Genomic DNA, 12,145 nt, shown 5'->3' on the forward strand with positions numbered 1-12,145 from the left:
GGGGTCCCCAAACCAAATTAATCATCACATATCCAGTGATAATAAATGTCTGACAGATAGCAAAGTAAAATTTGATAACAAACTGAGAAAATATTTTCTTGACAGGTCCTACTATTCCGTAGATTTAGATTGTCACCTGATGATGGACCAGAGCTTGCAAAACCCGTCGTAACTAAAAAAAAAAGAAACTTAGTGACTCGTTATGTTTTAGCTTTTGTTTGTATTTTAACAATGTCTTTTTTTTTGTAACCGATGGTTCTGGTAATCTGAAGGAATTGGATATCTCTTAATTTCCGTGGTTTGTAGTGCTTTTACATTACTGCTCTGACTGCTGTATAAGCCTATTTCACAAGCGAGATTTTCGCTGTACTTTTGCTTGTAATAGGCCGTCCTTTAAAGGGAAGTGATACACCTGTATTTCGCGCTGACGCCGGAAGCAAACAATGAAAATATTTTTTCCCTTTGCGACCCGCTGTGAGAGGGGCCCGGTGCAGCGTTCGGCCGCAGAGTCGGTGGCAGACACCTCGTTACAGCGCGCCGCTCTCCCGCCTGCGGATAATTGCATTTCGGGTGGCCGATGGCGTATCGAACGGTGCGGTTCAGCGTAGCAAAAGCTGACAGGCGGGCATCTATACTCTCCGCGTCTCGTTTCTGACAAACACTAGGAAATACCGTATTAAGTGCTGTTGGCAGAGGCCGACATTTTTTGGTTTTACGCTTTCTGAGTTCCTGCTGTAACTGTCAAAAGTACATACGTTCACAGCCAGTGGCGTCTGTGTTTGGATTTTTGCGCGTACTCCTCCCCAGAAAATTCATAATACCTTACGAAAAATGGTTAGTTATTGTTTCCCACACGCTAAAGGTTACAAGTTGTTGCTGTTCTTTTTTTTTTTTAATTTACGAGTCACTGAGAGTGAGAAATCTTCAGAATTAAACAGTTCTTGGAGATTATTAGCCAATGCGATAAAACGAAAATGCTCAGATGAAAGTGTCCATTTAAATCAAAATTCTCGAGTGAACTCGCCGAGGCAGACGGTTCAAATAAACACTCTCTGGATTCATATTTGGGTATCCACGTCGTGCAGTCCATATACATTTATTCCGAAGTCCAAAGTCAACGACGAAACATCTATTGGTAAGAACACTGCTGCCGTCTTTCCGCATCTTGTTCGTATTCGAAATGGTGCTCTTATCAAAAACTTTGTCGTCTATAGGATACTAATCCTTAACTTTACCTCTGTCAAACGCCAGTAATGCTCCTACCTTGTCTGCAAGACTCAGTGTCTCCACGAGCACCTCCGTAGATGTCCAACGGAGCTCTGGACGAAATCTCAGGAACCGAAGAGTTTCTTCGACCACAGCCTTCCGGCCCGGAAACCTAATCATTAACTCTGACATCCGGTAGTGAAAGTCTTCATTTTTTTCACGGCCCAGCAGGGGGTAGTTTTGTACCTAGAGGATAGTCTACCTAAGAACACAAGATGTTTTGCGCCGGTGCTTCTGTCTCGAGATTGATTTTGGAGTCATGTCAAAGAATGTACACTGGGGACCGCCATAAGCAGTTTCTACAGTTTTCTACGTTTTTCTTGTTGTTACACATGAAGCTGCGTTTTGTGCGGCATTTAGCGCTCTACACATTTAAGTGCTGTATAATGTATTAAAGCTATTTGAATATATTGTTTTCATACACGAATTTTGTGGTAAGTAAAATATGATATACTTTTAGATTTATATAAAAAGTCTACTTTTAAGCCATTATTAGTCGGTCGGGCACCATCTTGTACCTTGAAACAGAAGTAGCTCCTTTGGCATGGAAATGTTGTACTTGCAAACGAAATCAGTTTCTTTAATGTCTTAACAATTTTGCCTGTTTTGAAAACGGAAATTTCTGTTAGTTTTCAATACATTTTACTTCAAAATTTGCAACACTACTACAAATGATTTATTCGTTTTCAAAACTCGTATTTTGCAAAGTATTACGTATAGATGTATGATTTATGCATGAACAGAACAGTAAACTCACCAAGTTTGCATTTTGCACTCTACAAATATTTCTATGAGTGCCCCTCTGGCCACGCTACACATGTGGAAGCTGTAGTAAAATTCGTTCCATCCTAATGAAGCAACATTCTGTTAATGGTCATCACACACAAACTGATGCGTTCTCTGAGCTATTCGGTATTCTTGGCAGAGTCTGTACATAAAAACAGTCCTTAATTTACTTCAAAAGGGAAAAGTCACAAGGTCTTAGGTCAGGCGACCTGGCGGGGGGAGGGGGGGGGCAACGAAACACAGCTACACATCTTCACCACTACGTCCAGTAAAGTGATGCAGAAGTTCGTCGTTTAGGTAGTGAACAATATCGATGCTCCAATGAGAAGATGGTCCATCTTTCTGGAAGACAAAATTCAACAGTCAGTTGTGGGAACAAACACGTCTGTAACATAAACAAGGTAAAAGTTAGTAGGGGAAAGAATGTATGTCCTGCACTAATCAAGGTGCAAGACCTAAGTTCAGGGTCTTGGGTGACAGTTTTCAGCCTGTTCTCCTGCCTCCTTATCTCCTAGGTCATAGGTCAAAATACTCCTTGATCAAAGTGTAGGTCCACTGTTCAGCCACTTGTTCTCGCCACTTTTATTAATGATTCGTCCATTTAGTGTAATTAGTTACATCATCATTATATAATACCTAATTATAATGATTTATTACTTAAAAATAATGATTTTCCCCACCATTTCGACCATCAGGCTGGCTCTTCAGTTGTGCTCTGTCCGCACACACCCTTTTATATATATTACTTTGTTTGCAATAGAACTGCCATCTTTCAACATTTATGTGCCGATGTGATTGGTTTTTAGGGCTGAAGGCATGATTTTTTTGGGGGGGAGTGTAAATAATAACATGTAAAAATAGAGTAACAAATCTTCTTTTGTTCATAATATTCTGATTGCTGACAATTCTTTTTCATGGTTATAGTGTTAGATACACTCACAGTACTAGCAATTTATGTGGCGGTACTGTAATAATAATGACTAGAAATTTACACAGAGATATTTTTCTTACGCTAATACTAGTGCTATGAAAATCTGTATACTGCATTCGCTATATGCTATATGCATTAGGGTGATATCCACAAGAAAATGAAAAATAAGGGGGATGAGCCGCAGATTGTGGAGTCTGTAGGCCTCGGAACAAAAATGTGTGCATACTCTACAGATGCAGGTGCCTCCCAAAGATGTGTGGAGGGTCTGTGGCATGCTGACTCAATGGGACTGACGACTGGATATAACAGGGAGTGTCTCTTCAGTGATGATGACACTGTGCCGCATATGGTGCAACAGGTAATCTTTCGATCGCGAAGCCTTGTGATATACATTGCATCGAATATGAAAGTTGCTCTGTCGCATCATGACGACAGACGATTCATTTGTGAGAAGGGTATCAGCCTTCCTGCACTCAATTATGTGATAGGGAGAGAGTAGATGTATTTATTTCCATATTACTTTGTGGTATTATCCAAAAAGTTTGTGGTCTGCAAATTCGGACATGTCGAATCCGCTGGGGTGGTGCCTTATCACTTCATATGATCACATCCCTTCACCCAGTACATGAAATCAATATCCACATAAAGTGACTTTGGATGTGTGAAATTCGTTTTCGTGGACTTGTAATGAAACTCGTACATGTGGAGTGTGGATAGTTGCGATAAACATATAACATCATAGACATGTTTATTGAACACCATCGGTGGCACATTTACAAATTAGCCTGGTGATATAATCGCTTGTGCAATAACTCCAGTACCAGCGGTAAACTATGTGAATATCGCGGTGATTTCTCACAAGGGAAATTCCCCATCGTACATCCCTAAGATTTAGTAGTGTGATGGCCCAGTGGATAGCCCATCAAAACTGACAACAGATCAAGTATGAAAACAGAAAGAATGTCTACTGAACTGTGAAAACGGAAGCAAAATAGAAACAATGAACGGTCGGCTCAAGATGTGCAACAACGAGTGAACAGCAAGAATCACGGCGTCGCGGTTGTGTGGTCAGGGTGTAAGTAGGCTATTCAGGTTTTTATATTGGTACCCGCGGTCTAGGGATAGCGTCTTTGATTCACAATCAAAACGTCTTTGGCCCCGGGTTCGATCCCCGCCGCTGCCTAAATTTTTATAAATAATCAGCATTGGCGGCCGAAGACTTCCGGCATATGAAGTCAGCCTCATTCTGCCAAAGGCCTTGTCAAAGAGGGCGGAGGAGCGGATAGAGGTTCAGGGCACTCTCTTGTCCTAGGGGTGGGAAATTGCCCCTAACGGCGGAAGAATCAGCAATGATCAACGACATGAGTATGCAGAAGGCAATGGAACCCACTCCATTAAAGACACGTAAAGTGTATCCACAGGGCATGTGGCCTGTAATTGAAGAAGTGTCAGGATGATCTCTCCATTGGCAAAAAGATTCCGGAATAGTCCCCCATTCGGATCTCCGGGAGGGGACTGCCAAGGGGGAGGTTACCATGAGAAAAAGATTGAATAATCAACGAAAGGATAACGTTCTACGAGTCGGGGCGTGGAATGTCAGAAGCTTGAACGTGGTAGGGAACCTAGAAAATCTGAAAAGGGAAATGCAAAGGCTCAATCTAGATATAGTAGGGGTCGGTGAAGTGGAGTGGAAGGAAGACAAGGATTTCTGGTCAGATGAGTATCGGGTAATATCAACAACAGCAGAAAATAGTATAACGGGTGTAGGATTCGTTATGAATAGGAAGGTAGGGCAGAGGGTGTGTTACTGTGAACAGTTCAGTGACCGGGTTGTTCTAATCAGAATCGACAGCAGACCAACACCGACAATGATAGTTCAGGTATTCATGCCGACGTCGCAAGCTGAAGATGAACAGATAGAGAAAGTGTATGAGGATATTGAGAGGGTAATGCAGTATGTAAAGGGGGATGAAAATCTAATAGTCATGGGCGACTGGAATGCAGTTGTAGGGGAAGGAGTAGAAGAAAAGGTTACAGGAGAATATGGGCTTGGGACAAGGAATGAAAGAGGAGAAAGACTAATTGAGTTCTGTAGCAAGTTTCAGCTAGTAATAGCGAATACCCTGTTCAAGAATCATAAGAGGAGGAGGTATACTTGCAAAAGGCCGGGAGATATGGGAAGATTTCAATTAGATTACATCATGGTCAGACAGAGATTCCGAAAACAGATACTGGATTGTAAGGCGTACTCAGGAGCAGATATAGACTCAGATCACAATATAGTAGTGATGAAGAGTAGGCTGAAGCTCAAGACATTAGTCAGGAAGAATCAATACGCAAAGAAGTGGGATACGGAAGTACTAAGGAATGACGAGATACGTTTGAAGTTCTCTAACGCTATAGATACAGCAATAAGGAATAGCGCAGCAGGCAGTACAGTTGAAGAGGAATGGACATCTCTAAAAGGGGCCATCACAGAAGTTGGGAAGGAAAACATAGGTACAAAGAAGGTAGCTGCGAAGAAACCATGGGTAACAGAAGAAATACTTCAGCTGATTGATGAAAGGAGGAAGTACAAACATGTTCCGGGAAAATCAGGAATAAGGAAAATACAAGTCGCTGAGGAATGAAATAAATAGGAACTGCAGGAAAGCTAAGATGAAATGGCTGCAGGAAAAATGTGAAGACATCGAAAAAGATATGATTGTCGGAAGGACAGACTCAGCATACAGGAAAGTCAAAACAACCTTTGGTGACATTAAAAGCAACGGTGGTCACATTAAGAGTGCAACGGGAATTCCACTGTTAAATGCAGAGGAGAGAGCAGATAGGTGGAAAGAATACATTGAAAGCCTCTATGAGGGTGAAGATTTGTCTGATGTGATAGAAGAAGAAACTCGAGTCGATTTAGAAGAGATAGGGGATCCAGTATTACAATCGGAATTTAAAAGAGCTTTGGAGGACTTAAGGTCAAATAAGGCAGAAGGGATGGATAACATTCCATAAGAATTTCTAAAATCATTGGGGGAAGTGGCAACAAAACGACTATTCACGTTGGTGTGTAGAATATATGAGTCTGGCGACATACCGTCTGACTATCGGAAAAACATCATCCACACAATTCCGAAGACGGCAAGAGCTGACAAGTGCGAGAATTATCGCACAATCAGCTTAACAGCACATGCATCGAAGCTGCTTACAAGAATAATATACAGAACAATGGAAAAGATAATTGAGAATGCGCTAGGTGAAGATCAGTTTGGCTTTAGGAAAAGTAAAGGGACGAGAGAGGCAATTCTGACGTTACGGCTAATAATGGAAGCAAGACTAAAGAAAAATCAGGACACTTTCATAGGATTTGTCGACCTGGAAAAAGCGTTCGACAATATAAAATGGTGCAAGCTGTTCGAGATTCTGAAAAAAGTAGGAGTAAGCTATAGGGAGAGACGGGTCATGTACAATATGTACAACAACCAAGAGGGAATAATAAGAGTGGACGATCAAGAACGAAGTGCTCGTATTAAGAAGGGTGTAAGACAAGGCTGTAGCCTTTCGCCCCTACTTTTCAATCTGTACATCGAGGAAGCAATGATGGAAATAAAAGAAGGGTTCAGGAGTGGAATTAAAATACAAGGTGAAAGGATATCAATGATACGATTCGCTGATGACATTGCTATCCTGAGTGAAAGTGAAGAAGAATTAAATGATATGCTGAACGGAATGAACAGTCTAATGAGTACACAGTATGGTTTGAGAATAAATCGGAGAAAGACGAAGGTAATGAGAAGTAGTAGAAATGAGAACAGCGAGAAACTTGACAGCAGGATTGATGGTCACGAAGTCAATGAAGTTAAGGAATTCTGCTACCTAGGCAGTAAAATAACCAATTACGGACGGAGCAAGGAGGACATCAAAAGCAGACTCGCGATGGCAAAAAAGGCATTTCTGGCCAAGAGAAGTCTCCTAATATCAAATACCGGCCTTAATTTGAGGAAGAAATTTCTGAGGATGTACGTCTGGAGTACAGCATTGTATGGTAGTGAAACATGGACTGTGGGAAAACCGGAACAGAAGAGAATCGAAGCATTTGAGATGTGGTGCTATAGACGAATGTTGAAAATTAGGTGGACTGATAAGGTAAGGAATGAGGAGGTTCTACGCAGAATCGGAGAGGAAAGGAATATGTGGAAAACACTGATAAGGAGAAGGGACAGGATGATAGGACATCTGCTAAGACATGAGGAAATGACTTCCATGGTACTAGAGGGAGCTGTAGAGGGCATAAACTGTAGAGGAAGACAGAGATTGGAATACGTCAAGCAAATAATTGAGGACGTAGGTTGCAAGTGCTACTCTGAGATGAAGAGTGATGACAAAAAAAAAAAAAAAAAAAAAAAAAAAAAAAAAAAAAAAAAAAAAAAAAAATTGGTAACGCCACGTAGCGCTCTGTATGAAAATCACTGGCTGTGCTGTGTGCAGTCTGAGGCTGGTTAGCATTGTTGTAATATTCGCTATTGTAGTCGTGTGTCCATCAGAGACAGTAAATTTGTAAGACTGGAAGTCATGAACTGATATATATATATATACTGATCAGTAGTTAGGATCTTTTATATAGCTGACAGTATAGGCGCTCGCTGTATTGCAGTAGTTCGAGTAACGAAGATTTTTTGATGTAAGTGATTCATGGAAGGTATGGGTTATTATTAGTCAGTGCCATTCTTTTGTAAGGATTATTGAAAGTCAGACTGCGTTGTGCTAAAAATATTGTGTGTCAGTTTATTGATGATCTGAATATGTAAAAAAGAGAAATGTCTGTGCACGTTCAGTTTTGCTCAGCTGCTTGAAAATCAAATAACGTAAGGGGTTTATCAGCACAATCATTCATAAATTTTTCTAAGGGGACGTTTCAACGGTATTGGATCCATGTTCAAATCTGCCTCGTGCCCGTGTATGTATTACATAATTCTGATATGTCTGCCCTGTCACTGACGTGTCTATACTCTCTCTGTAGTCTTGGCAACTGGCATACTGCACATTCGTTACAGAGTATGAGTCATGTGATAAAAATATGTTAATGTCGTAAGGTAATGTGATTGATAGTGAGAGGAGGTGAGATGCCACATAGTGTTCTCACAGAAACTATAACAACAAATAAACGGGTGTGAACTATGTTATAACAAAGGAATTCAACAGTCAAAACTTCCAAAATGGAACGGAAAAGTAATAACATGTGGTGGTTACGTAGAACAAATAGGAGGTTCCATCCTTACACCTCATTCTCTCAAACATATGTTACACCACGACACATGCACAAATTTGAATACAGTGAACAGATACGTCACTGTCTGGATGGACAGTTCATAATTTTGTAAGAAATAAATGGGGCACAAGGCTGATATAAACACAGATCTCTCACTTTGGAGTCCAACACAGTGATCACATAACCACGATATCAGGAGTCTTCAAATTCGCTCGATGTTGTACATCTTGACCTTGAAACGTTCACTGTTTCTATTTCACTTCTTTTTTCACAATTAGTAGACCTTCTTCCTGTTTTCATGTTTTATCTGTGTTCAGTTTTTGATGGGCTATCCCCTGGGCCATCTTACCACTAAATCTGAGGCGTATGCGATTTGGAGTTTCCCTTGTCAGTATTCTCCAGTCTTGCCGAAAACTGCATTATTCATTAACTTAAAAATATCGTTCTCAAAGTCACCTGCTCAAGAGCCCTCTCTTCGGTATTAACATCAATGCGCTTTTACAAACAACGTCACTACTTGAAAGAGATAGTATGGGTGACTCCAACCAGTTTCATTTCCAATGAGAAGCACTGCTGGAGATTTCTCTCCTTACCCCCCCCCCCCTCCCCCCCAGGAACTCGTTACATTGGACTAGGCGCTCCAGAGGTAATGGTGAATCACTGTGCACTTCATGCAAACTATAGGGATATGTCAGTTCCGCCTCGATGACATATCCCTCACCAGAATCAGTAGGCATCCAAAAGTTTACCTGCTCTGATGATTTACTCATTGTCAGCTATGGAAACGGTCCAGTCAGCACGATTGTATAAGCTGTTTATAGCCAGGGTTAGGTTGTAGCTCAAATCATCAGAGGCACAGATTTTCTCACTCATTCATGGGTTATTTGTCTCAGCAAGCCTATGCAAATATTGGCAAAGCCCACCATGAAACACCTTGGAAAAAGCGAAATATGTCAGCATCAGTCAATAGTTTGATGCTGACACATTCTTTTCATCATCGCATCCCACAGAAGCCCTGATATGGTGTAATAGAAGGTAGGCTCCAGTGTATATGTGGTCATGAATACCTCGGAATTTCTCGAAAGGATCCATATGTAAACGTACAGTGCTGTTCATATATAGTTTTGCATACCTCTACAACAGATTTGAGAATTCCTGCCAAACATTCACCACATGCCATACTCTGCATCCATTACGGCATTGCCTGTAAGTTTACTGGTGAATGCGGCTATGTCGGGCGATGTAGTTTCGCTGAGTCGCTCCCTCGAATCCAGATGTTTATATGAGAAGACCCCTTTCTTTGTTACGAGCTGATACTTTGCATCGTAAGGATGTGCAGGTCTTTTGAGCGTGTCCTGCTAACGCGTTGTCTCACCAGGTTTCTGAAGTGTCACTTGCACAGTGAATGTAAGAAGCAGAATGCTACGTTTTTTGTGATTCGTTGGGAGAAAGCGATGTATTTTTCAACACTCTTGGGTAGTTCTTGCCATTCTTCAAGCCGAAAATACCCAAGTACTTAATAAGAGAGTAAGCATCATACGAATACAAATTAAGGAAGAAAACAGGTATGTGTAATGACAGCCGGAATTTTTCTTTTAGAAGGAAATGTTCATGTGGAGCTTCCACTTTTCTGTCTAATGGCAATCCACACATATGACAGTCAACTGGTTTTTGTGTAAAATGCATCATTCTCCCACAATTTGGTCACTGGAATGTTGGAATGATAAATCTCATCAGCACACAATCAAAATCGTTCAGTCTCAGAAAGCCACACTTCGCAGGCTTATCCTCGGTGTATGAAATGAAATGATTGAATTTTGAGTCACATGAACACACAACCTGTTAGGCCACCATATATGGTTAGGGTGCTATGGGAGGCAGAGGGATCACCTACACCGTGCACCCCAGGAGCAAGGAGGCGTTCAGTGTCAGTGTATATGACGAAAGGACAGCACTCCTAATGTTGGGCGTCCTTGAACTGTAAGAACTTGTCCGCTGCGGTAGGCGTTTCCACATGCACTGGAACTTGACTGGAGCAATCTATTAGATGACAGAAAATGAGTTGAGACTGCTAGGGCAATAATACCTTACATGTCAGGTTTAACTTGATTGCGAGTGAAGTGAGTGGCACATGTTCCTGACCCATACAGACAGGTGATTCTCCTCCAGGGAGAAAAACAACGTATCTACAAGTTTCCTGCACTGACTGGCCACTTCAGAAAAGTAGACAGGTCCAATGACTTTGTGATATTCTTCTCTTGGCTGCACATTGTGCCGTTGTTCTTCCTTTCTCGAGCCATCAACATGATCAGATAGGCATAGATTAGGCAGGTTCTGAAGTTAAGTGGAGGAATTGATATCGATAAAGTTATAAAGCGAGCAAACTTTTTTTGTTTCATGTTTACCTGGAAGCTGTGCACGTGTTTTGGAATTTCTCTCACAGGTAATTAGAAACGAAGCAAGGCAAAATTTCATCATTTTTTTTTGGGCATTAATACAGTCCTTTTCAGCAGCTGCGTCCTTTGGAAGAGGGATATGGAAGGACTACTCTTTGAGTGGATCATTGATGAGTTAGTGGATGTCCAAATAGAGTATACAGCTGAGTGTCCGACCAGACCCCTTTTCTGCATATCAGAAAAATGACCCAGTATGACACTCGACGTACCAGTTTCGAACCAAGTAGCAGCTGATGCGCCCCGTGATATCACACCAATTTCCTACCAGCAATAGAGAATGCTCCTTTCCTCAATGCCATTACTATCTTGTTTTGGGAGTGTGTCTTAGTTCACAGCATAAAACTGCTTAACATTGAATGTCGACGTTTTGAGGATTTTGAGGATTTCCGTCCCCAGAACGTGTGGTCACGTGTTCAGGAGTAGCGTAGGATCTCAATAACTTGCAGCAAAGTTATCTATACAGCCATATGTGATACTATCCTGAAATGTGCCTGCATTTACGGAGTAGCCTAATGGTGACATTTCACTGACCTGGTCCATCTGTCCAAAAGCAGTAGAATAGACAGGAGAGTTGTTGCTGCTGGTAGCACTTCATTGTTATTATAACTAGTGGTGTAGGTGGAAGTTGACATCTGGAGTGACCGAGGAGATAGCTACAGACACTGACATGGTGACAGCTTATGTCTGGGAGTTCGTGAAGGTGCTGGATATCGGCGTGGTGTTGATGATGAAAACCCACGTATGGATGACCCTAGAATCTTTGCAATAACGAAAAGAAATTAGGACCAATTTGCAGGAAAACATGATAACAGGTGCAAATTTGTATAAAGGCGTCAATATTTGCAGGAAAGTTAACATTCCAGAATGAGATTTTCACTCTGCAGCGGAGTGTGCGCTGATATGAAACTTCCTGGCAGATTAAAACTGTGTGCCCGACCGAGACTCGAACTCGGGACCTTTGCCTTTCGCGGGCAAGTGCTCTACCAATCGAGCTACCGAAGCACGACTCACGGCCGCTACTCACAGCTTTACTTCTGCCAGTACCTCGTCTCCTACCTTCCAAACTTTACGAAGGTAGGAGACGAGGTATTGGCAGAAGTAAAGCTGTGAGTACCGGGCGTGAGCCGTGCTTCGATAGCTCAGTTGGTAGAGCACTTGCCCGCGAAAGGCAAAGGTCCCGAGTTCGAGTCTCGGTCGGGCACCACACAGTTTTAATCTGCCAGGAAGTTTCATATCAGCGCACACTCCGCTGCAGAGTGGAAATCTCATTCTGGAAACATCCCCCAGGCTGTGGCTAAGCCATGTCTCCGCAATAACCTTTCTTTCAGGAGTGCTAGTTCTGCAAGGTTCGCAGGAGAGCTTCTGTAAAGTTTGGAAGGTAGGAGACGAGGTACTGGCAGAAGTAAAGCTGTGAGTACCGGGCGTGAGTAGTGCTTCGGTAGCTCA

General features: G+C 42.0%; 1 non-coding gene across 1 annotated transcript; it reads left to right on the forward strand.

Annotated features, from left to right (window-relative positions):
- Positions 1-11,826: 11,826 nt before the first annotated feature.
- Trnas-cga (transfer RNA serine (anticodon CGA)) lies at positions 11,827-11,901 on the forward strand. The gene has a single exon. It is a non-coding gene; the product is annotated as a tRNA-Ser (tRNA).
- The last annotated feature ends 244 nt before the right edge of the window (positions 11,902-12,145 follow it).

Source organism: Schistocerca serialis, chromosome 6 (genome assembly GCF_023864345.2).
Source record: "Schistocerca serialis cubense isolate TAMUIC-IGC-003099 chromosome 6, iqSchSeri2.2, whole genome shotgun sequence".
NCBI lineage: Eukaryota > Metazoa > Arthropoda > Insecta > Orthoptera > Acrididae > Schistocerca > Schistocerca serialis.